Source organism: Aegilops tauschii, chromosome 5 (genome assembly GCF_002575655.3).
Source record: "Aegilops tauschii subsp. strangulata cultivar AL8/78 chromosome 5, Aet v6.0, whole genome shotgun sequence".
NCBI lineage: Eukaryota > Viridiplantae > Streptophyta > Magnoliopsida > Poales > Poaceae > Aegilops > Aegilops tauschii.
Window position 1 is genome coordinate 241,045,002 of NC_053039.3, and position 24,907 is coordinate 241,069,908.

The following is a 24,907-nucleotide window of genomic DNA, read 5'->3' on the forward strand; positions in this document are numbered from 1 at the left end:
TTACCCAAAATTCCATAACATTTAATTGTTAAGGAAAACAACATCACCTCCAAGCCAAGATGGACTTTAGCGATTAGAACAGTGCTATTTCAGCATTTTAAAATGTTATTTTTATTTGTGAAAATTCCAATTGGATTCAATTGTCCCTCAAACTATTTGTGGCAGTGCCAAATACTACAAAGAATTTAAGTGGTCTAGTCCCACCTTTTTCAAGGTATTTTGGTAGCCCAAACTTTTCCCTCTGTCTCTGTTTTAATAAAACAAAAAGAAAACAGAAACCTAAAAGGAGAAAAGGTGAAAAGAAAAAAAAAGACCCTCTGGGCCCCTTGGCCCAAAAGGCCGAGGCAGCCCAACTGGACCAACCGGCCCAACCCTTCCCCGGGTCGTCTCTCCCTCTCCTCCCCTGTACGACCGACCGGGAGGGGGCTCCCGCTCATCCCCGCCGAACCCTGCGCCGCGCCCCGTACGCCACCGACGGGAGGATAAGGCCGCCCCCTTGGCGCCTCGGATCCCCCCTGGCCTCACTCCCGCTCTCATCCACTTCCTCCCTCTCCCAGACGTTCCCATCTCCAGTTTTGCCCCACTCTCGAACGCCTCCATCGCCGCTGTTGCCGTCGACCTCGCGGCCATCGTCGCCCCCACGCCGAGCTGGGAGGTCCCGCGGAACCGCCGTCTTCTGCTTCGTCTTCCTCGCCCACGAGCTCAAGCCCGGAGCCACCGCATCGGCCGGATCGACACCATCTCCTTCCTCGGTCGTCACCGCCGTTCTTCGTCGATCCGTCGCCTCTGCAGCTCCTAAGCCACCAACAGGCCTCCGTATGCCTCTGTGGTGAGCTCCTCGACCGATTCCCCTCGTTTTCCCCTTCGATCCATGCCGTTCTACCCCACTGTTCACCGTGGACCGAGCTCCCGAGAGCTTCCACGTACGTGTGCCTGCGTTCTCTAAGCTGTTGCTGCTCCTTACACGCTGGTACTACTGCCGCTTCTGCGCAACGCTGCTACTGCTCCTCACCGCGCCCGCGTCCCGCGCACGCGGACCTCGCGCCTCTGCGAGCCGGCGCACCGTCCGCCCCGTCGCCTACCGCCTCGCCGCGTACGTGCTTTGTGCTGTTGCTGGCGTGTGCTGCTCTTGTTGTTGCGCAGATGTTCTCCTGTACTGCCTGCTCTACTGCTGCTTACTCTACTACATCTAATCGCTAGATGTTGCTGCTGCTAATCGTCGGCTGCTCCTTCTCGCGTACAGAGGTTGCTGCTTGCCCATGGCTTCTACGGCTGCAGCTGCTGCCTTTGTCCAGGAGGCCGGCTCATTAGATTAGTCTAGGATTAGGTATGTTAGTTAAATTGCTGAATTAGTATACCATATGGATGACATGTGGGTCCACCTAATTAGATTAGATAAATATTTTTTGGAAATTAATAAAATAGTGACATGTGGGCCACCACTACCACTTTTGACCAGTCAAGTTGACTTGGTCAACTCGTTTTTTTAGAAAATTAGAAAATCATTTAAAACTTGGAAAAATCATAGAAATTAATCGGTAACTCGGATGAAAATGTTTTCTACATGAGAGTTGCTCAGAAAAATGAGACGAACCCGAATACATGGTCCGTTTACCTGTCAGATGACTCTAACTATCTGAACATGGAACATTCCCCTCCGGTCATCTGTCTGACACAGGTCCGGAACCGGGAAAACATTCCCGGTTGAATTCCCCTTCACCTATATCGTGGAGCGCTTCGTTAGGTCAACTCTAGTTCTGCTTTTCGTCATGTTATGCTTTATGATGCTTTGTTTGCTTTATATTTATTGTTTCTTCCCCCTATTCTCTTCGGTAGACCCCGAGACCGATGTTGCCCCTGTGATCGACTACGTCTCTGACGACCCTTCTTCCCTTTCAGCGGAGCTTCCAGGCAAGCCCCCTCTTTGATCATCCCGATATCGCCCATTCTATTCTCTCATGCTTGCATTAGATTTTTGCTACTGTTATTGGTTGCTCCTATTCTGATGCATAGCCTGCTTTTGTAACCTGCTCATTGTACCTTAACTGCTTATCCTAAACTACTTAGTATAGGTTGGTTAGTGATCCATCAGTGACCCCCACCTTGTCCTTGTTGCCCCTGCTTCATCATCGATGACTTGATCAACGTGATCGACGACCAGAGCCCGACACCTCACATCACATCACGCCCCTTTTGTTGCTCGACTCTGAAGAGTTACCATCGAGTGCCGAGGGTGGAACCTCATACATCACTTCTGATGAGATCTCTGTAGTGTAGCTATTCGGTCGTGGTCATCGAGGGTGATTTCCTCCTTAACCATTTCCGATACGGCTCTGCTTGTTACCGCGTGCTCCTAATCCACTACGATTTGGATATTTGATCCAAGGGGCCTCTGGCCTTATAGCACTAACCATCACATGGGCATTGGATGGGCGTTCTGCGTCGTATGCATCAGCCGAAGCTTAATAGACGTCAGCGACTCAGCGGCGCGCGCCGGGTTGGACTGGTAAGCTCCTGCCTTTTTTAAGGAGGTAGCTAGGTCTGCTCACCGGCCGCCCACGCAACATGCAGGAGTTCCCGGGGCGATGGCCCATGACCCCTGGGGGCATAGGTTTAGTCCGGCGTGCTGGCCTCTCTATTAAGCCTAGGTTGGGTTGCGGCGTATCGTTTGGCCGAGGCCGGGCATGACCCAGGAAAGTGTGTCCGGCTGGAGTTAATCGAGCGTGGTGGGAAAGTTGGTGCACCCCTGCAGGGAAGAAAACATCTATCGATAGCCTGTCCTACGGTAACAGACACTTGGAGTTGTATCCCGATCGATACAACTAGAACTGGATACTTGAGGTGATAATCGGACAGTATGTCTCTGGGATTGCTTTCTCGCAGGGAGTCGAGAAAGGATCTCTGGCCGAGGTTGATAACACTACTACTACTTTACTTTATGCTACTTTTATCTCTTCTGATGCTGCAAGATGCTTGGAGCTGCTAGTCTTCGATAGGCTAGGCTTTCCCCTTCTCTTCTGGCATTCTGCAGTTCAGTCCACATATACTACCCATTTCATTGACACCGATGCATATGTAGTGTAGATCCTTGCTTGCGAGTACTTTGGATGAGTACTCACGGTTGCTTTGCTCCCTCTTTTCCCCCTTTTCCTTTCTTCTCGGATGATGCAACTAGATGGTGGAGCCCAGGATCCAGACGCCACCTTCGACGATGACTGCTACTACACTAAGGGTGCCTACTACTACGTGGAGGCCGCCGACGACTAGGAGTAGTTAGGAGGCTCCCAGGCAGGAGGCCTTGCCTTTTCGATCGGTGATGCTTTTGTGCTAGCCTTCTTAAGGCAAACTTGTTTAACTCATGTCTGTACTTAGATATTGTTGCTTCCGCTGACTCTTGTGTTTTCGAGCTTATGTAATCGAGCCCTCGAGGCCCCTGGCTTGTAATATAAAGCTTGTATTATTTTTAATTTGTGTCTAGAGTTGTGTTGTGATATCTTCCTGTGAGTCCTTGATCTTGATCGTACACATTTGCGTGTATGATTAGTGTACGATTGAATCGAGGGCGTCACATTGTGACAGTCGGTTTTCGGCTTTCTCCACTGAGGCGCTTAACCATGCTAGCTGGAAGCATAATCGCAATGGTTCTCCCTTTGCACACCTAGCCGAACAAAGAGGAACGTTGGAGGCAAGTAGAGGAGCCAGGCAACCCAACTATTGACCAAAGACACAATTCGAAACCGATGCATATAAAGCAATACCCGAGAATGTTTTGCTGAATCTCTAAAGGTGTCCGGCGTAGCACTGTGAGACTTATGCTGGAAACACACAAATAGTTTAAAAGTGCCATAGGCTTAAAAACCAAAAGACTTATGCGGAAACTCAACGTCCGAACTAAATCAAGTCGATTGGTGCAAATCCGAAAATTGGTCTACAAATAAATTTGTGCTTCTGGCGTGCTTTAACATGACACATCCGATCTCAAGACTGCAAGTGGGTCAAGATCGGACCCAGGCTATCTGGCTGTTAACCACACACTCGAGTCGAGGAAGGAGTGATAGAAAAAGACTTTGCAACGAACAAGAAGAAAACACACTTATTATAAAACGGCTCATGTAAATTTAAGAGCCCCCAGCTAACATGGGTAAAGGGAGTTTCTTTTAACAAACAACTCACGTGAGCACGGTCAAACCGAACACAAATTAAAAATTTAAAACTTTGAGCATGAAAGCGACTTAGCTGGTTAATGTGCTCGGCATTGATGTCGCGGTCCGAGTTTACGGCGGGACGATGTCCCAGCCCCTAAGCCGGTCCCGAGATGGAGGAGCGAAGAGCTCGGCACTCGGAAGTGGCGACACAGCACGACCAATGTGGCAAGGTGGAACCCCCCGTCCGTCCGAGGCGACGGAGCACGCCAACAGTATGACGCCGAAGTTCCCGGCGTGGGTTAATGAAGTGATGATGAAGCCCCCGGTCCAACCGAGGTGACAACATTGCCCAATCCGGATCATTTACCTATGCACAGAAGATAGTGCAAGCCAGAGATAACAGTAATAAAAAAAGGTTGCATGGTTAATAATTAATGCAAAGTGAGTAATAAAAGAAATATGGCCCGTGCGCCAAACACCCAACGAGGTAGGACCCTCTTGATGATGCCGAAGTCCCCGAGGCAACCGAACATGTCGGTATGGCAATTCAATCAACAAGATGATAATGCGAGCCAATTTATGCCAATTGGGACGACGACGTTGGCTTACCAAAGTGACCGCGTGATGTAGTCGAAGTCGATCACCTACACACATAAAATTGCGGTCCAAAAAGAACAATATATATATATATGTAATCCTTGCATAATTGCTTTTCGCAAAAATAATTTATTTAAAGAGATGTGGCCTGGCGCCGAAGTCAATGTCGATGCAGGGCGTCGGCGTGATGCGGTAAAGGCGTCGCAAAGCCCGAATTCACAGGTTGGTCCGAGTTCTGGATGCGGCGTTCGCCGAACTATGTACGGAAACTGACCGAACCACCACGCGACCGTCGTTAATGTGGCCACCATTTGATAGACCTGGTTTATTTGTTGTAGTAATCCGAAGAAAGGTTACCCCCAAAATTGGGACTCGATCCGCACACCCATTTCCTAATGGGTGATGAAGCGATGACATGGCGATGCTGGCAAAGATTGTCTCACCGAGGCAAAGCCCCTGGTCCAGCTAACGTAACGAAGCTGGTCGGCTGGTGACGCCGAAGTCTCCGGAGTGGGTTGATGAAGCTAACAGCGTGGGTTGCCAACACAGGGTAACATGCCAAGGAGACGACACAACTGTGTCGACGAAGGTGGGATGACTAAGTCGGCACGCCGAGGTGACAGCGCGGCCCGGTTTGAACCAATCGCCTGCACACATAAAATAATGCAAGCCAAAAATAATAACAATAATATGCTTAAAAACTTCTTCTACTTAATTAATTTAAGTGAAGTAAATAATTAAAAATATGGCCTGAATGCCTAGGTGACGGAGCAGGTCGGTAAGGTGATGTTGCAGCCACCATGCCAGCCGATGTGTCGAAGCTGGTCGGCCGGTGACGCCGAAGTCACCGGAGCATGTTGATGAAGAAATAGCGGAGCCCCCGGTCCAGCCGAGGTGTCGAAGTAGGTCGGCGTGATGGACATCGGCTTGAAGAAGCAGCAGTGCCTCCATGCCAATGCAGGTCGTAGCTCGTGACGTGGTCAATGTCGGCTTGATGAAGTGACCGTGCGGCGATGCCGGTGTGCCCGCTCCGTGTAACCTGTGGGGCGGCATTGTTGGTGACGATTTATCCTTCGCGATGCCGAACTCTTGTTCGGCTCGCAGAGATGATGATCCGAAGAAGTTGAGCTCGGCTCAACAAAGCGACGACGTGTCTAGCGCAGGTCGGCAATCGCACAACAATATTGCCGGACTGGTTTGACACCAGCTTGATGATGAAGAGTACCTTAGAGAAGGCTTCAAATTTTATGGGAACATGTTTAAGAATAACGTGCAATACCCTAGAAGAAAATTCCTTTAAAAAGGTTGTCCAACACCCCGTTCATGAAGAAAGATGAATTCGGGTCGGATTCGTATTCGGGCAGAAAACAGATCCGAAAAGTGATGCACTAATCGGAAGGTTCCCGGAGTTTGGACGGTCGGATCGAGCTGAAAGTTTGAGAGGTGGTAGATATAGGAATTTCGCAGCAGATCAACGGTTGGATCTTCCAAAGGACGTCCGAGCTAGATGCTGGACACCACGCTCCAAACTCGTCCAGATTCCCGTCCAGATTCGACAGGGCTCCGGTATATCGGAGATCGGCGGAGATTGCTCCATCGGAACGCGATGAAATTTTATAGTGTTGTTGTAGACTCAATTCCGCACAATTCCACTGAAGGAATCATCAAAACGATGCTCAAGGAGGTGGTGGTAGCGGATACAAATTTGCTGTTCGGAAAAACAGCACGGTCGCCCGAGGGCAATGTTGACGTTGAGCCCCCGAGCTCCATGGATGATTCCTCCATGATCATGATAGAGATCAGAGTTGATGTTGATGAAGGCCCTCGTCTGAACATGACGATTGGAGGCAAGGCACGGTCCTTGCTCAAGCCAAGGTGACATTCGAGCCGGCGATGAAGACGCAGACGTCGCAGGCGAGCCATTGATGTTTTTGCCGACCACACAGCGGAACTCTCAATGAAAGCACCATTGTCGGTGTCAAAACCGGCAGATCTCGGGTAGGGGTCCCGAGCTGTGTGTCATGGATCGATGGGTAACCGGAGACAGGGGACACGATGTTTACCCAGGTTCGGGCCCTCTTGATGGAGGTAATACCCTACTTCCTGCTTGATTGATCTTGATGAATATAGAGATTACAAGAGTTGATCTACCCCGAGATCATATGTTGTGGTCTAAACCCTAGGGGTATGATGACTAATGTCATAATGATCTATCAACTAGCCTGGCCTTGGCTTATATAATGCACCAGAGGCCTAGGATAACAAGAGTCCTAGCCGAATACGTTGGTGGAGAGGATTCCTTGTCTTGATCACCAAGTCTTGTGGAATACTCCTTGTTTGCGGCATGGGCTGCCCGAAGCGGCCCATGAGTGAACCGCCATGGGGGTCCTCGGCCCGATCCACCTAGTCGGGAGACGATGTGGTGAGTAACCCCTAGTCCAGGACACCATCTAGCGGCGGAGGAACTTGTCGTCATCCATCCACCGGTGCTATTCCGCACACGAGGCAGTTTGCCCCTCGTCATGAGCCTGCTCATCGATCGGAGGCTGCTGCATCCCAGTAGTGTTGTTGGATGGGGGCTCTAGAATAAACATACTCTACACAAAGTCACTTCAACAAATGGACATACCACACGAGGGCCTACGCCCTTCCAAGATAGAGTTTCGCCGCATCGTCCTGAACGCAAAGTAGAGCCCACGGGACATATCACAATGGAAGTCATTTTTGCGGATGGCGACAACTAAATATGCGAGCTAATCAGCTTCGAGCTGGTCCCATCCATTGGAAGATGTGATGTGGTGCTCGGGAGACCAGCGTTCACCAAATTCATGGTCGTGCCACACTATACCTACATATAGATGATGATGTCGGGCCCCACGACATCATTATGCTCCATGGATACCCCCTCCAAGACATACTCGCAGAGAAGGGCAACCTGGAGGAGGTCACGGAATGGACAACCAAGCACACAGAGGCCCGGCGCATGCCCTCTACCAAGAAGTTCCCACGATATGACTGCGGTCGGAGGCCTCCAGGCGAACCAGCACACGCAAGGACACTGGATAACCCAGAGCTTAGGCACGATCCACCAAGACGGAGGCCACAATCCTACTGGTGTAGACCTCCACATAAGCATAACTCCGGAGGCCATAGCAGCAAGCAAGTCTAGCAAGCCCTTCATGGCACATCTACACTAGTAATTTTAAATTTCTATTATTTCCTTGCAAAATCATAAATTTTAATTAAGTCAGACATCATGGAATAATCATATTAGCTTGATCTTGTAGTAGACAGACAATAAGGTTATTTTATTACACTGCATATGATCGCTAAATGAAGTACACAAAACATCTAGTACTGAAACTCCCTGGAAATGTTTGCGGATGGTATGACAGATCTCCTTATTTTGTGACTCAGGGCTGCATCGTATTTCGGATGCTCCGCAGCTCCGAATCTAGACTACATCCAGTGACCCTTCAAAGTAAAAGTACGGGGGGCTGCATTCATGGTACATAGACCTTCCATCGTTCAACAAAAACAAAGACGTGAGGTCACAAGGCTTACAGCCAACCTTGTCTCTCGAGTCATGACAAACCTTAATGTATGTCGAGGACCGACGCAGTGCTCGCAGCCAAAGGCAGTACAATAGGGCACATATCAGCATGTCGAGCTCAAAAGAGGCCCTTGTCCATATGGCCAATGCTAGCACACACATATTTTGCCGGGCAAGGGCGTTCTCGACACAGCAATGGCAGGTTACAAAAATAACTCAACTAAACAAAATAGTAAAATACAACAGTAGTCCATAGTTTTGCATAAAAAATCTAGCTCTATGATTGATGTCTACTACACAACTTGTTCTTGTAGACTTGTGTTGGGCCTCCAAGCACAGAGTTTTGTAGGACAGTAGCAAATTTCCCTCAAGTGGATGACCTAAGGTTTATCAATCCATGGGAGGCATAAGATGAAGATGGTCTCTCTCAAACAACCCCGCAACCAAATAATAAAAAGTCTCTTGTGTCCCCAACACACCAAATACAATGGTAATTCGATAGGTGCACTAGTTCGGCGAAGAGATCGTGATACAAGCGTAGTAATGATAGTAGATATTGATTTTTGTAATAAGAACAATAAAAATAGCAAGGTAGCAAGTAACAAAAGTGAGCACAAATGGTATTGCAATGCTTGAAAATGAGGCCTAGGGTCCATACTTTTGCTAGTGCAATCTCTCAACAATGCTAATATAATTGGATCATATAACCATCCCTCAACATGCGATGAAGAATCACTCCAAAGTTCCTATCTAGCGGATAACATAAGAAGAAATTGTTGGTAGGGTACGAAACCACCTCGAAGCTATTCTTTCCGATCAATCTATCCAAGAGTTCGTACCAAAATAACACCAAGTTATCCTTTTCGATCGATCTATCCAGAGTTCGTACTAAAATAACACCAAGTTATCCTTTCTGATCGATCTATCAAGAGTTCATACTAAGATTACACCAAATAATTTCAGATTCATAATACACAATCTAACACAAAGAACCTCAAAGTGTGCCCCAAGATTTCTATCGGAGAAACAAAGACAAGAACGTGCATCAACCCCTATGCATAGATTACCCCAATGTCACCTCGAGAATCCGCGAGTTGAGTGCCAAAACATATATCAAGTGAACCAATATGATACCCCATTGTCACCATGGGTATTCATAGCAAGACATACATCAAGTGTTCTCAAATTCATAGAAGTATTCGATCCGATAAGAACGAAATCTCAAAGGGAAAACTCAATTCACAACAAGATAAAGAGGGGAAAACACCTGATCCATCTATATTAACAAAGCCCGCGATACATCAAGATCGTGACATCTCAAGAACACGAGAGAGAGAGAGAGATTAAACACATAGCTACTGGTACAAACCCTCAGCCCCGATGGTGGACTACTCCCTCTCATCATGGTGACCGCCGGGATGATGAAGATGGCCACCGATGATGATTTCCCCCTCTGGTGGAGTGCCGGAACGGGGTCTAGATTGGTTTTTCGTGGCTATAGAGGCTTGAGGCGGCGGAGCTTCTGATCTAGGGTTATCCCGAGGGTTTTTGGAATATTTGGCAATTTATAGGGCGAAGAGGCGGTGCGGGAGGCCACCGAGGTGGGCACTACCCACCTGGGTGCGCCTGGGGGCTGGTGGGTTGTGCTCTCCTCGGAGCTCCCCTCTGCTACTTATTTGGCCTGCCGGGTGTCTTCTGGCGTGGAAAAAATCTCCAAAAAGTTTTGCTGCGTTTGGAGTCCGTTTGGTATTGATTTTCTGCTATGTAAAAACAAGCAAAAAACGACAACTCGCACTGGGCACTATGTCGATAGGCTAGTCCCAAAAATGATATAAAGTTGCTATAAAATGATTGTAAAACTTCCCACAATGATAATATAATAGCATAAATACTTCATAAATTATAGATACGTTGGAGACGTATCAGCATCCCCAAGCTTAATTTCTACTCATCCTCGAGTAGGTAAATGATAAAAGAAATAATTTATGAAGTGTGAATGCTAGCAAAGTGCATAAGTTTGATTAATGATAATTTCAGTCACTTTTCCTAGCATCATAACATCAATTCTTTCTCATAAAACTTCTCATGTTAAAATAGCAACCAATTCACATGTTAAGGTTCAAACAATGAATTCACTTGAAACTCAACAACCTATATTCTTAGTCACCAAACAATGGAAATTCAACGTATTCAACAGAATCTAAGTAAGAGCTCCAAAAACCCAATCACCATATAGTGTTCTATGATTGCTAGTAATCAAAGCATATTCTTTGAACAAATGGAATCCATCGAACACAGAGAAAGATAGGGGCTTAATATTTTGCCTCCCAACTCATTTATCATAGAGATAATTGTCAACAATAATAATTCATGATCAAATATATTTGACTGGCCATATGTGCCTAGATCTTTCCCCATCACATGATGCTTGCCAAAGAGAATAACTGAGGTCGAATGAGGATGTATACTATTGACTCTTTGCATAAAAGTAAATACTGAAAGGTAAAAGATAGGCCCTTCGCAGTGGGAAGCAGAGGTTGTCATGCGCTTCTTATTTGGATGCCCAAGCTCTTAATGCAAAGGAACGTCATGTTATATTGCCCCTTATGATAGCAACCTTTATTATGCAGTTCGTCGCTTTTATTACTTTGCCATCACAAGTTCGTAAAATGCTCAATTTTCCCTTACAATAAAAGATCAAACATATTTAGGAGCAATTTTTATTGCTTTATGCACCGATGACAACTTACATGAAGGATCTTATTCAATCCATAGGTAGGTATGGTGGACACTCATGGCAAGAAACTGGGTTTAAGGGTTTTCTGATGCACAAGTAGTATCTCTACATAGTACGAATTTTTGGCTACCAAAATATCTTAGGCAAACACCACATGTTGGAGGATCCATGACAATATAACTTCTATGCAAATATACCCAAACATAACTCATTACGTTGTCTTCCTTGTCCAACTTTAACTAATTTGCTCAAGTTTGAAAATATTTAATGGGTATTCACAATCATAGAAGATATCAAAGATAATATATTTGCATGTGAAAGTTCTCTTCCTTATACTAATCATTCATGAATTGCTTGTATGACCAATATTGTGATTGTCAAGCTTCAAAAGATTTCACTTTCTACACCCAATGTGAAGCTACTACTAGGCATGATATGAACATATAATTTCAACTTTATAGCATTCAATTCATTCAACAATTTACTCATAGGATATAAGTGAAGCACAAGAGAAAATGACAATCTACTCCAAAAAGATATAAGTGAAGATCAAGCGAGTAGTTAAGTAAATAGGTAGCTAATTGTGGACTCTCTCTTATTTAAAAACTTTCAGATCCAAGTATTTATTAAAATAGAAAGCAAAAAAAAATGACATTCTAAGAATAGCACACATCATGTGAAGAAGCAAAAACTTAGGCTCAACCGAGACTAACCGATAATTGTTGATGAAGAAAGGTGGGATGCCTACCGGGGTATCCCCAAGCTTAGATGCTTGAGACTTCTTGAAATATTATCTTGGGAAGCCTTGGGCATCCCCAAGCTTGAGCTTTTGTGTCTCCTTACTTCCTTTTATATCACGGTTTCCCTAAATCTCAAAAACTTCATCCACACAAAACTCAACAAAACTCGTGAGATAAGTTAGTATAAATCATTGGAAAACCTTATCATTCTCTACTGTAGCAAATCACTAAAATTATTATTTAACATTGCATACTAAATGCCTCTGCATATTTAATACTCCTATCCTCGAATAGAATCATTAAACAAGCAAACATATGCAAACATAACAGCAATCTGCCAAAACAGTATAGTCTGTAAAGGATGCAAGCATATCAATACTTCTTTAACTCCAAAACATCTGAAAAATTACCACACTGTATAAAATTTATCATAGCTTATTGTGCAAAAAAATTCAACATTTTATCACAGTCTGACTTTTCTTGGGAATTTTTACAACAGCGACAAACTTTCTGTTTTGAAATAGCAACTCATATACTTGCAAAATAAGCATGGTAAAGGCTATCCTTGCCACTTTTATTGAAATAAAAGATACAAAACATTATTATAAATAACATCAAGCAAATCAAAACAAAATAAAATGACGCTCCAAGCAAAACTCATATCATGTGATGAATGAAAATATAGCTCCAAGTGAGGTTATCATTTCCACAATTTATATTGAGCAATATAAGCCATAGAAACTAGAAAACAAGCAAACTATGCATTGAAAACAGAATCTGTCAAAAACAGAACCGTCTGTAGTAATCTGTACTCTAACCATACTTCTGCTACTCCAAAAATTCTGAAAATTTAGGAAAACGTAGGTAATCGGTATATCAATCTTGTGTAAAAAATTCAGAAGCTTTCGTCACTTTTGTGATTTTTGAAAATTGTTTTACAGGATGCAAAAGTTTCTGTTTTCCAACAAGATCAAATCAACTATCACCAAACATAATCCCAAAGGCTTTACTTGGCACTTTACTGGAACAAAAGCTATAAAACATGATTACTACAGTAGCCTAATCATGTAAACACACAAAAACAGTAGGGGTAAATGTTGTGTTGTCTCCCAACAAGCGCTTTTCTTCAATGTATTTTTAGCTAGGCATGATGATTTCAATGATGCTCACATAAAAGTAAAGAATTGAACACACATGGTGTTGGGGAACGTAGTAATTTCAAAAAAATTCCTACGCACATGCAAGATCATGGTGATGCATAGCAACGAGAGGGGAGAGTATTGTCCACGTACCCTCGTAGACCGAAAGCGGAAGCGTTAGCACAACGCGGTTGATGTAGTCGTACGTCTTCACGATCCGACCGATCAAGTACCGAATGCACGGCACCTCCGAGTTCAGCACACGTTCAGCCCGATGACGTCCCTCGAACTCTGATCCAGCCGAGTGTTGAGGGAGAGTTTCGTCAGCACGACGGCGTGGTGACGATGATGATGTTCTACCGACGCAGGGCTTCGCCTAAGCACCGCTACAGTATTATCGAGGTGGACTATGGTGGAGGGGGCACCGCACACGGCTAAAAGATCAAACGATCAATTGTTGTGTCTCTAGGGTGCCCCCTGCCCCCGTATATAAAGGAGCAAGGGGGGAGGTGCGGCCGGCCAAGAGGGGTTGCGCCAGGAGGAGTCCTACTCCCACCGGGAGTAGGACTCCCTCCCTTTTCCTTGTTGGATTAGGAGAAGAGGGGGAAAGAGGTGGAGGAGAAGAAGGAAGGGGGGGGGGGCGCCGCCCCCTCTCCTTGTCCTATTCGGATTAGGGGGAGGGGCGCGCGGCCCTGCCCTGGCCGCCTCTCCTCTTCTCCACTAAGGCCCACTATGGCCCATTAACCCCTGGGGGGTTCCGGTAACTCCTCCGGTACTCCGGTAAAATCCCGATTTCACCTGGAACACTTCCGATATCCAAATATAGGCTTCCAATATATCAATCTTCATGTCTCGACCATTTTGAGACTCCCCGTCATGTCCGTGATCACACCCGGGACTCCAAACAACCTTCGGTACATCAAAACATATAAACTCATAATATAACTGTCATCGAAACATTAAGCGTGCGGACCCTACGTGTTCGAGAACTATGTAGACATGACCGAGACACGTCTCCGGTCAATAACCAATAGCGGAACCTGGATGCTCATATTGGCTCCCACATATTCTACGAAGATCTTTATCAGTCAGACCGCATGACAACATACGTTGTTCCCTTTGTCATCGGTATGTTACTTGCCCGAGATTCGATCGTCGGTATCTCAATACCTAGTTCAATCTTGTTACCGACAAGTCTCTTTACTCATTCCGTAATACATCATCCCGCAACTAACTCATTAGTTGCAATGCTTGCAAGGCTTAAGTGATGTCCATTGCCGAGTGGGCCCAGAGATACCTCTCCGACAATCGGAGTGACAAATCCTAATCTCGAAATACGCCAACCCAACAAGTACCTTCGGAGACACCTGTAGAGCACCTTTATAATCACCCAGTTACGTTGTGACGTTTGGTAGCACACAAAGTGTTCCTCCGGTAAACGGGAGTTGCATAATCTCATAGTCATAGGAACATGTATAAGTCATGAAAAAAGCAATAGCAACATACTAAACAATTGAGTGCTAAGCTAACGGAATGGGTCAAGTCTATCACATCATTCTTCTAATGATGTGATCCCGTTAATCAAATGACAACCCATGTCAATGGCTAGGAAACATAACCATCTTTGATTAACGAGCTAGTCAAGTAGAGGCATACTAGTGACACTCTGTTTGTCTATGTATTCACACAAGTATTACGTTTCCGGTTAATACAATTCTAGCATGAATAATAAACATTTATCATGATATATGGAAATAAATAATAACTTTATTATTGCCTCTAGGGCATATTTCCTTCACATGGAGCATTATGAAGCATATGACTAGCACATTTAAGTCTAACCCACTTCATATGCATAGGGATTTTTTAATCAAACAAATTATGGGAGCAAGAATCAACTAGCATAGGAACGCAAAACAAGTATGACTTCAAAACTTTCAACATAAAGAGAGGAAACTTGATATTAGTGAGAAGCCTACAAGCATATGTTCCTCTCTCATAATAATTTTCAGTAGCATCATGAATGAATTAAACAATATAACTCTCACATAAAGCATTCTTTTCATGATACATACGCATAGAAATTTAATTACTCTCCACATAAGCAAATTTCTTCTCATTCATAATAGTGGGAGCAAACTCAACAAAATAACTATCATGGGATTGAAAATTCAAATCATGATGATAACTTTCATGGTTATCATTATTCTTTATAGCGTACATGTCATCACCATAATCATCATAGATAGGAACTTTGTTTTCATAATCAATTGAAACATCTTCCAAAATAGTGGATTCATCATTAAATAAAGTCATGACCTCTCCAAATCCAGTTTCGTAATTATCACAATAAGATTCAACACCCTCCAAAATAGTGGGATCATTAGTACATAGAGTTGGCACTCTTCCAAACCCAGTTTCATCAATACAATCATAAAAAATAGGAGGCATGCTTTCATCATAATAAATTTTCTCATCAAAACTTGGGGGACAAAATATACCATCTTCATCAAACATAGCATCCCCAAGCTTATGGCTTTGCATATCAGTAGCATCATGGATAATCAAAGAATTCATACTAACAACATTGCAATCATGCTCATCATTCATGCCAAACATTTCATTGAATACTTATTCTATAAATTGAGCAAAATTTTCCTTTCCATCATTTGTCAAGAAAGACATGATAAAGATGAACAATGTGAGACCACCTCAATTCCATTTTTTAGTTTTCTTTTATGAACCAAACTAGCGATAAAACAAGAAACTAAAAGATTCAATTGCAAGATCTAAAGATATACCTTCAAGCACTCACCTCCTCGGTAACGTGCCAGAAAAGAGTTTGATGTCTACTACACAACTTGTTCTTGTAGACTCGTGTTGGGCCTCCAAGCGCAGAGTTTTGTAGGACAGTAGCAAATTTCCCTGAAGTGGATGACCTAAGGTTTATCAATCCGTGGGAGGTGTAGGATGAAGATTGTCTCTCTCAAACAACCCTGCAACCAAATAATAAAAAGTCTCTTGTGTCCCCAACACACCAAATACAATGGTAATTTGTATAGGTGCACTAGTTCGGTGAAGAGATGGTGATACAAGCGTAGTAATGATAGTAGATATTGATTTTTGTAAAGAACAATAAATACAACAAGGTAGCAAGTAACAAAGGCGAGCAAAAAGGTATTGCAATGCTTGAAAATGAGGCCTAGGGTCCGTACTTTCGCTAGTGCAATCTCTCAACAATGCTAATATAATTGGATCATATAACCATCCCTCAACATGCGATGAAGAATCACTCCAAAGTTCCTATCTAGCGGAGAACATAAGAAGAAATTGTTGGTATGGAACGAAACCACCTCGAAGCTATTCTTTCCGATCGATCTATCCAAGAGTTCATACTAAAATAACACCAAGTTATCCTTTCCGATCGATCTATCTAGAGTTCGTACTATAATAACACCAAGTTATCCTTTCCGATCAATCTATCAAGAGTTTGTACTAAGATTACACCAAATAATTTCAGATTCATAATACTCAATCCAACACAAAGAACCTCAAAGAGTGCCCCAAGACTTCTACCGGAGAAACAAAGACAAGAACGTGCATCAACCCCTATGCATAGATTACCCCAATGTCACCTTGGGAATCCGTGAGTTGAGTGCCAAAACATATATCAAGTGAATCAATATGATACCCCATTGTCACCACGGGTATTCATTGCAAGACATACATCAAGTGTTCTCAAATCCGTAGAAGTATTCAATCCGATAAGATCGAAATCTCAAAGGGAAGACTCAATTCACAACAAGATAGAGAGGGGAAAACACCATATGATCCAAGTATATTAACAAACCACGTGATACATCGAGATCGTGACATCTCAAGAACACGAGAGAGAGGGAGATTAAACACATAGTTACTGGTACAAACCCTCAGCCCCGAGGGTGGACTACTCCCTCCTCATCATGGTGGCCGTTGGGATGATGAAGATGGCCACCGGTGATGATTTCCCCCTCCGGCAAAGTGCCGGAAGGGGGTCTAGATTGGTTTTTCATGGCTACAGAAGCTTGTGGGGGCGGAACTTCTGATCTACCGTTATCTCGAGGGTTTTTAGAATATTTGGCAATTTATAGGGCGAAGAGGCGGTGCAGGAGGCCACCGAGGTGGGAACAACCCACCTGGCGCGCTTGGTCCCCCAGGCGCGCCCTGGTGGGTTGTGCTCTCCTCGGAGCTCCCATCTGGTACTTCTTTGGCCCGCTGGGTGTCTTCTGGCCTAGAAAAAATCTCCAAAAAGATTCGCTGCGTTTGGACTCCATTTGGTATTGATTTTCTGCTATGTAAAAAACAAGCAAAAAGCAACAACTGGCACTAGGCACTATGTCAATAGGTTAGTCCCAAAAAATGATATAAAGTTGCTATAAAATGATTGTAAAACATCCAAGAATGATAATATAACAAAATGAATACTTCATAAATTATAGCTACGTTGGAGACGTATCAACGATCTCCTCGCTTTGGGACGTCTCTTAATGATGTCTTGCAAGGGACAGACCCCAGCAGCATATTCAGCCTCCTCGACAACCTCTTGCAAGAATAGTTGTGGATTCAGGCTTCCAGTTAGAGGCCTCACAAGCGACCAAAGATTTGTATTTGGGTGGTGAGCCCAAACACGAGCTAGAACCTAGCGAGCTCCCTTGGAGGCTGTCGAGTAAATCCAATCCTCCAACTATTCGGCGGAACTCCCGAGCAGCTCCAGGATAACCTCAAGATCTGGTGACAAGCGAGGATCACTAGCAAACAAGGTCCCAACAGTGACGCCAAGTACAGTCGTCATCTTCCCGACCACCGTTGCGACCTATGGAAGGTGATCCTCCCTGTCCTTGACTTGGATTTCCGGCAGAGGAACTACAAAAGATGGTTCACGGAGCCCGTTATAAGGATGGGTCACGCCAATGTTATTACTCACAAGAAGATTGGCCACATACCTTTGGCAACAGCCTCCAGATCTTGACAACACCGGTGCGCTTCAGCAAGATGCGTCATAGTCTCCTTCCCAATTCTGAAGCTGGGCAATCTTCTGCTCGGCCTATTGGGCCACCTGGATCTGCTCTGATGCCTTCTTCTCTGTGGCATCCAAGTTACGTTGGAGCAAGTTCCGACGGTCCTTATTCTGCTTCAAGTTAGCGTGAAGGGCACGACAAGCCTCATGTTCTCGCCGCTGGGCGGTCTCGGGCTCGTGATTGGCAGATAGCACCGTCTCCAGCTCTGCTCAGGCGGCCTGCTTGGCTTCTTCATCCCGTCCACGAGTCTAGGAGGCCCCGTCCATGCCTTGTCGAAGGGCTATAGCTGTCCCAGGGGCTGTGCAAGGAACAACAACAAAGTGATCATAGAAGAACACATGACGGTTAAGCCTCGCAGGCATAATCTAAAGGTCACAACTTATAGGAAGAACCGTCAAGGTTATGCTGAAGGCCTTCACCCTTTTGTCGAAGCAATGTGATCTGCTTCTCAAGCTTAGAAACTTGTGCTGCAAGATCGTGATTTCCCTCGGCAAGCACCTGGCCAGATGCATATAATCATGCATGAAGTGAGTTATCCCATAAACCAAATACGTGAAGAACCAAGCATAGATCCGAAAGCACTACCATACTTGGTCCCAGGGGCTTCTACTGCCACAACTACACCTAAGGAGGACCATACCTTGAAATTGGGCTCAACAGGATGCCCCACTTCCTTTAGGGCCTCCCACATGCGCCTCAATGCCTCATCAGTAGTACCCAAGTGTGTGGTGACCTCCAGAGGGACCTCAAGGGCGAGACCTCCAAACAAAAAGGAGGAGGCCCTCGGCGTCGGACTAACAAACATGGCCGCCGAACAATCAGCTCCACCTGTCGCGACCTTCACACACACAAACACCGCTACAATGCTCGCCAGAGGAAAGACGAGTACCCTGCTACTTGTGAGCTGCGTTGGGCTTTTCCCCAAAGAGGAAGGGTGAACCAATATAGTAGCAGATAGTAGTTTCCTCAGTAGAGAACCAAGGTTATCGAATCACTAGGAGAACCACGCCAACGACCTTTAGCAGTACCTACACACACAAGAGCAAATACTTGCAACCAATGCGAGCAAGAGGGTTGTCAATCCCCTTGTACTCGCTAATTGCAAGGATCAAATCTGGTGAAAGGTGATATATAAATTGGAAAGTAAAATAAAAGGTAATAGATTGCAGCAAGGTATTTTTGGTTTTTATAATATAATTAAAATAGACCTGGGAACCATAGTTTTCACTAGAGGCATCTCCCTCATAAAAATAACATACGGTGGGTAGACAAATTATTATTGGGCAACTGATAGAAAAGCGCATAGTTATGACATTATTCATGGAATAATAATGTACATAGGTTATACGTCTCCAACGTATCAACTTTTTCTCACGCTTTTCCTCTAGTTTTGGACTCTAATTTGCATGATTTGAATGAAACTAACCCTGGACTGACGCTGTTTTTAGCAGAACTACCATGGTGTTGTTTTTATGCAGAAATAAAAGTTCTCGGAATGGAACGAAACTTTGCGAAGATTTTTTATATCAATAATAAGAATTTCTGGAGCCAAGATCTGCCGGAGAGGGGCACCTAGGTGGGCACAACCCACCAGGGCGCACCCCCCTCTCCTGGCGCGCCCAGGTGGGTTGTACCCACCTTGTGGCCCAGCTAATGACTCCCCTGATACTATAAAATCACATATTTCCAAAAAAATAAATAAGGGAGAAATAATTATCGTGATCCACGAGACAGAGCCGCCGCCAAGCCTTGTCCTTCCTCGGGAGGGCAGATTTGGAGTCCGTTTGGGGCTCCGGAGAGGGGTATCTTCGTTCTTCGTCATCACCAACCCATCTCCATCGCCAATTCCATGATGCTCCCCACCGGGAGTGAGTAATTCCTTCGTAGGCTTGTTGGTCAGTGAGGAGTTGGATGAGATTCTTCATGTAATCGAGTTAGTTTTGTTAGGGCCCGATCCCTAGTATCCACTATGTTCTTAGATTGATGTTGCTATGACTTTGCTATGCTTAATGCTTGTCACTTTGGGACCGGGTGCCATGAACTCAGATCTGAACCGTTTATGAATTCATCATTATATCCATGTTTTAGATCCGATCTTGCAAGTTATAGTCACCTACTACGTGTTATGATCCGACAAACCCGGAGTGCCAACACCGGGCCCACTCTCGGTGATGACCGTAGTTTGAGGAGTTCATGTATTCACTATGTGTTAATGCTTTGTTTCGGTTCTCTATTAAAAGGAGGCCTTAATATCCCTTATTTTCCAATATGGACCCCGCTGCCATGGGAGGGTAGGACAAAAGATGTCATGCAAGTTCTTTTAATAAAGCACGTATGACTATTTATGGAATGCATGCCTACATTATATCGATGAACTGGAGCTAGTGCCGTATCGCCCTAGGTTATAACTGTCACATGATGAATATCACATCCAACAAGTCACTGATCCAATGCCTACGAATTTATCCGTATTGATCTTCCTGCGTTACTATTGCTATCATCACTATTACACTTGCTACAAATTACTGTTATCACTGTTATTGTTACTATTGCTGCTGTCACTACTATCAAAACTATCAAACTACGTTGCTACTGATCACTTTGCTGCAGATAATTAATCTCCAGGTGTGGTTGAATTGACAAATCAGCTGCTAATACCTTCAAATATTCTTTGGCTCCCCTTGTGTCGAATCTATAAATTTGGGTTGAATACTTTACCCTCGAAAACTGTTGCGATCCCCTATACTTGTGGGTTATCAATAGGCATTACATACGTGACAAGTAGACCGACTCATACATGCATCTACTACTATTTCTCCACTTCGAGAGCGCTTCTATGCTTGCCTCTCTACATATTAAGTTCATAACAAACAGAGTAATGCATGAAGTATGATGACATAATGTAGATAGAATAAAACCAAGCAATATGATTAAACCCTTCCGTTTTCTCCTTAGTAGAAACAATACAAATATATGTGCCTCGCTGCCCCTGCTTTCACTGGGTGAGGACATCGCAATATTGAACCAACCACAAAGCACCTCTCCCACAGAAGGTAAATCAGTCTTGTTGGCCAAACCAAACGGATAGATAGAAGAGAAATACAAAGCTATAACAATCACACATCATGAAGTTCAGAAAAGACCGAATTACCTTTAATGAATAATCTTATCATAGACCCACAATTCATCGGATCCCAACAAATACACCGCAAGAGAAGATTACATTGAATACAACTCCGAGGAGAACATTGTATTGAAGATCAAAGAGAGAGAGAGAGAGAGAGTCATGTAACTAATCACTATGGACCCATAGGTCCTATGGGAACTACTCACAAATCATCAGAGGTAAAGCAAGGTTGATGTAGAGGCCCTCCGTGGTCGATTCCCCCTCCGGCAGAGTATCGGGGAAGGCTTCCAGATGGGATAGCAGAAGAAGGGAGACTTGCGGTGGCGGATTTTTTTTTCGGTGGATCTCTAGGGGTTTTCAATATTTTAGAATTTATAGCGATGGAATTAGGTCAAACGGAGCCATGAGGGGCCCACAAGACATCAGGGCGCATTGACTTGTCAACTCCTCGTAGGTCTGATGGTCCCTCCCCGAAGCTTCTAGGGTCTCTTATGTCCAGAAATAATCGTCAAAAAGTTTCGTTGTGTTTGGACTCCGTTTTATATAGATTTTCTGTAAAACCAAAAACAAGCAGAAAACTGCAACCAGCACTAGGCACTTGGTTAATAGTCTAGTTCCCAAAAATGAGATATAATTGCATATAAAGTATTTGAGATTGATAATATAATAGCATGAAACAATCAAAAATTATAGATACATTGGAGACATATCAGCATCCCCAAGCTTAATTCCTGCTTATCCTCGAGTAGGTAAATGATAAACAGAATTTTTTATGTTGAATGCTACCTAGCATGTTTATCATGTAATCTTTTTGTGGTATGAATATTGAGAAATGTTGAAGTAATTAATATCAACATAATAATATCCATGAATACAAGAACATAATCATTACTTCTTTAAAATATACGATGCTTAAAGAATGTTATCCCTACTCATTGAATTATGTATTGCATGGAATAACTCTGCCTTCACCAGATAAATATAAATCATGAGAACCTCGGTGTCAAACCAGGTAATTGTGTCATACTTATTCGCTCGCTTCACCATTTTCAACTTTACTCAATACATGAGTGTGAGTCATGGACTTAGCACTACGGGAGGAATATAATATTTTGGTAGGATATAAGGGAAGACAAAAGTGGAGTAAGTCTCTCTTGAACTCAGCAAATTGATAGGCAATGGAGAGGCCCTTCAATTGATTTTGATGCGAGGAGTAGGGATTGCCATGCAACGGATGCACTAGAGCTATAAGTGTATGAAAGCTCAATACTGAAACTAAGTAGGTGTGCATCCAACTTGCTTGCTCATGACGACCTCGAGCATTTGGGGAAGTTTGTCATCAGAATATACAAGCCAAGTTCTATAATGAAAATTCCCACTAGTATATGAAAGTGACAAATCTGGAGACTCTCTATATGAAGAACATGGTTGCTGCTTGTGAGCTGCGTTGGGATTTTCCCAGAAGAGGAGGGGAGATGCAGTAAATTAGAGATAAGTATTTCTCTCAATGAGAAGCAAGGTTTATCAAACCAATAGGAGAATCATGGAAAGCCTTGTGAATAGCACCTGCACACACAAAAGCAAGTACTTGCACCCAACACGGGCAAGAGGGTTGTCAATCCCCTTGAACTCGTTAGTTGCAAGGATCAAATCTTGTATAGGTAGATGGATAAATTGCAAAACAAAATAAAAGAAATAAAATTGCAGAAAACGAATTTGTTTTTTATAATATGATTAAATAGACTCGGGGGCCATAGAACTAGAGGCTTCTCTCTTGAACACATAGCATAAGGTGGGTGAAGAAATTATTGTTGGGCAATTGATAGAAAAGCGCATAGTTATGACGATATCTAAGGTAACGATCATGTATATAAGCATCACTTCCGAGACAAGCAGACCGACTCCTGCGTGCACCTACTACTATTACTCCACCAATCGACCGCTATCCAGCATGCATCTATGGTATTACGTTCATGAAAAAAAGAGTAACGCCTTAAGCAAGATGACATGATGTAGTAAAAGTAAACCCAATCAATATGAATAAACCGCATCGTTTTATCCTTAATGGCACAATACAAATACGCGTCTTGTTCCCTTATGACATTAGGATATAGAGCACCGCAAGATTGAACCCATCATAAAGCACCTCTCCCATTGAAGATAAATCAATCTAATTGGTGAAACCAAACAGATAGATCGGAGAGAAATGCAAAGCTATAACAATCGTGCATAATAAAGTTTAGAAAAGACTCAATTACTTCTCATGAATATTCAGATCATAACCCAAAATTCATCGGATCCCAACAAACATACCACAAAAGAAGATTACATTGAATATAACTCCAAGAACAGAGAGGAGAACATTGTATTGAAGATCGAAGAGAGGGAGAGAGAGAGAGAGAGAGAGAGAAGAAGCCATCTAGATAGCAGCTATGGACCCGTAGGTCTGTGGTGAACTTCTCACGCATCATCAGAAGGCAGCAAGGATGATGCAGAAGCCCTCCGTGATCGATTCCCCCTCCAGCAGAGTACCGGAAAAGGCCTCCAGATGGATCGCGGAAGAACAGAAACTTGCGGTGGCGGAAAAAGTGTTTCAGGTGGCTCTCGGTTGGTTTCCCAATATTTGAGAATTTACAGAGGTGGAATTAGATCAGACGGAGCCTCGTGAGACCCACAAGGTAACAGGGTGCCTCCAGGGCGCGCCTTGTTGCCTTGTCACCCCCTTGATTGCTGTTTGGTCTCCTCCCGAAGCTTCTAGGGTCTCTCTCGTCTAGAAAAAAAGGCAAAAAGTTTCGTAGTGTTTGGACTCCATTGGTACTGATTTTCTGGAAAACCAAAAACAAGCAGAAAATAGCAACTAGCACTAGGCACTGGGTTAATAGGTTAGTCAAATAGATGACACAAAATAGCACAATAAGTCATATAAAGTATCCAAGATTGATATTATAATAGCAGGAAACAATAAAAAATTATAGATACATTCGAGATGTATCAATGGTGCTACTTTGAAGCAGAAGTGTGGTAAATGATAATAGCATTGTCCCTTCTCTCTTTTTCTCTCTTTTTTATTTTTTTCTTTTCTCAAATTTTAGGATAATATCATGAACCTCATCCCCACGTTTTGGAGGACTCATCAGTCCCCATCTTTCTTTACCTCACTGGGACAAAGCTCCAATAATGATGATCATCACACTTTTATTTACTTAAACTCGATAGACTGAAACAATATGACTCTATATGAATGCCTCTGGCAGTGTACCAAGATGTGCAATGATCTAGCGTAACATGTATAACAATGATGAATGGTGGCTTTGCCACAAATATCATGAGCTCTATATGATCATGCAAAGCAATATAATGATGAACACACATGTCATGTGACAGAACGGTGGAAGTTGCATGGAAATATATCTCAGAATGGCTATGGAAATGCCATGATAGGTATGTGGATAGCTTATGTGTGATATTTTGAGGAATGATATGATGAGGTTTATGTGTGATAGAGTGTATCATATCATGGACTTGGAAGCACCGACGAAGTTTGCACCAACTCTTGAGGTGAGAAAGGGCAATGCACAGTACTAGAGAGGCTAGCAATATGTGGATAGGTGGGAGTGTTGTATTACTCCATGAACTCACACTAGTCATAAATAACTCATATATTTATTGTAAAAGTTTTATTAGCCCTCAAAGAAAAGTATTACTCGCATGCCCCTATGGAGGAGGTTGGTAGGAGTTAACCATCGCGCGCCCTGATTCAAACAACACAAAGGATTTCAATCAGAAAAAAATGCTCGAACATGCCCAACCTG

General features: G+C 43.9%; 1 long non-coding RNA gene across 1 annotated transcript; it reads left to right on the forward strand.

The window, feature by feature from the left end:
- Positions 1–517: 517 nt before the first annotated feature.
- On the forward strand, positions 518–3,450 carry LOC141023369 (uncharacterized). The gene is made up of 3 exons (XR_012184573.1): positions 518–829; positions 1,837–1,911; positions 3,176–3,450. It is a non-coding gene; the product is annotated as an uncharacterized lncRNA (long non-coding RNA).
- Positions 3,451–24,907: the final 21,457 nt, after the last annotated feature.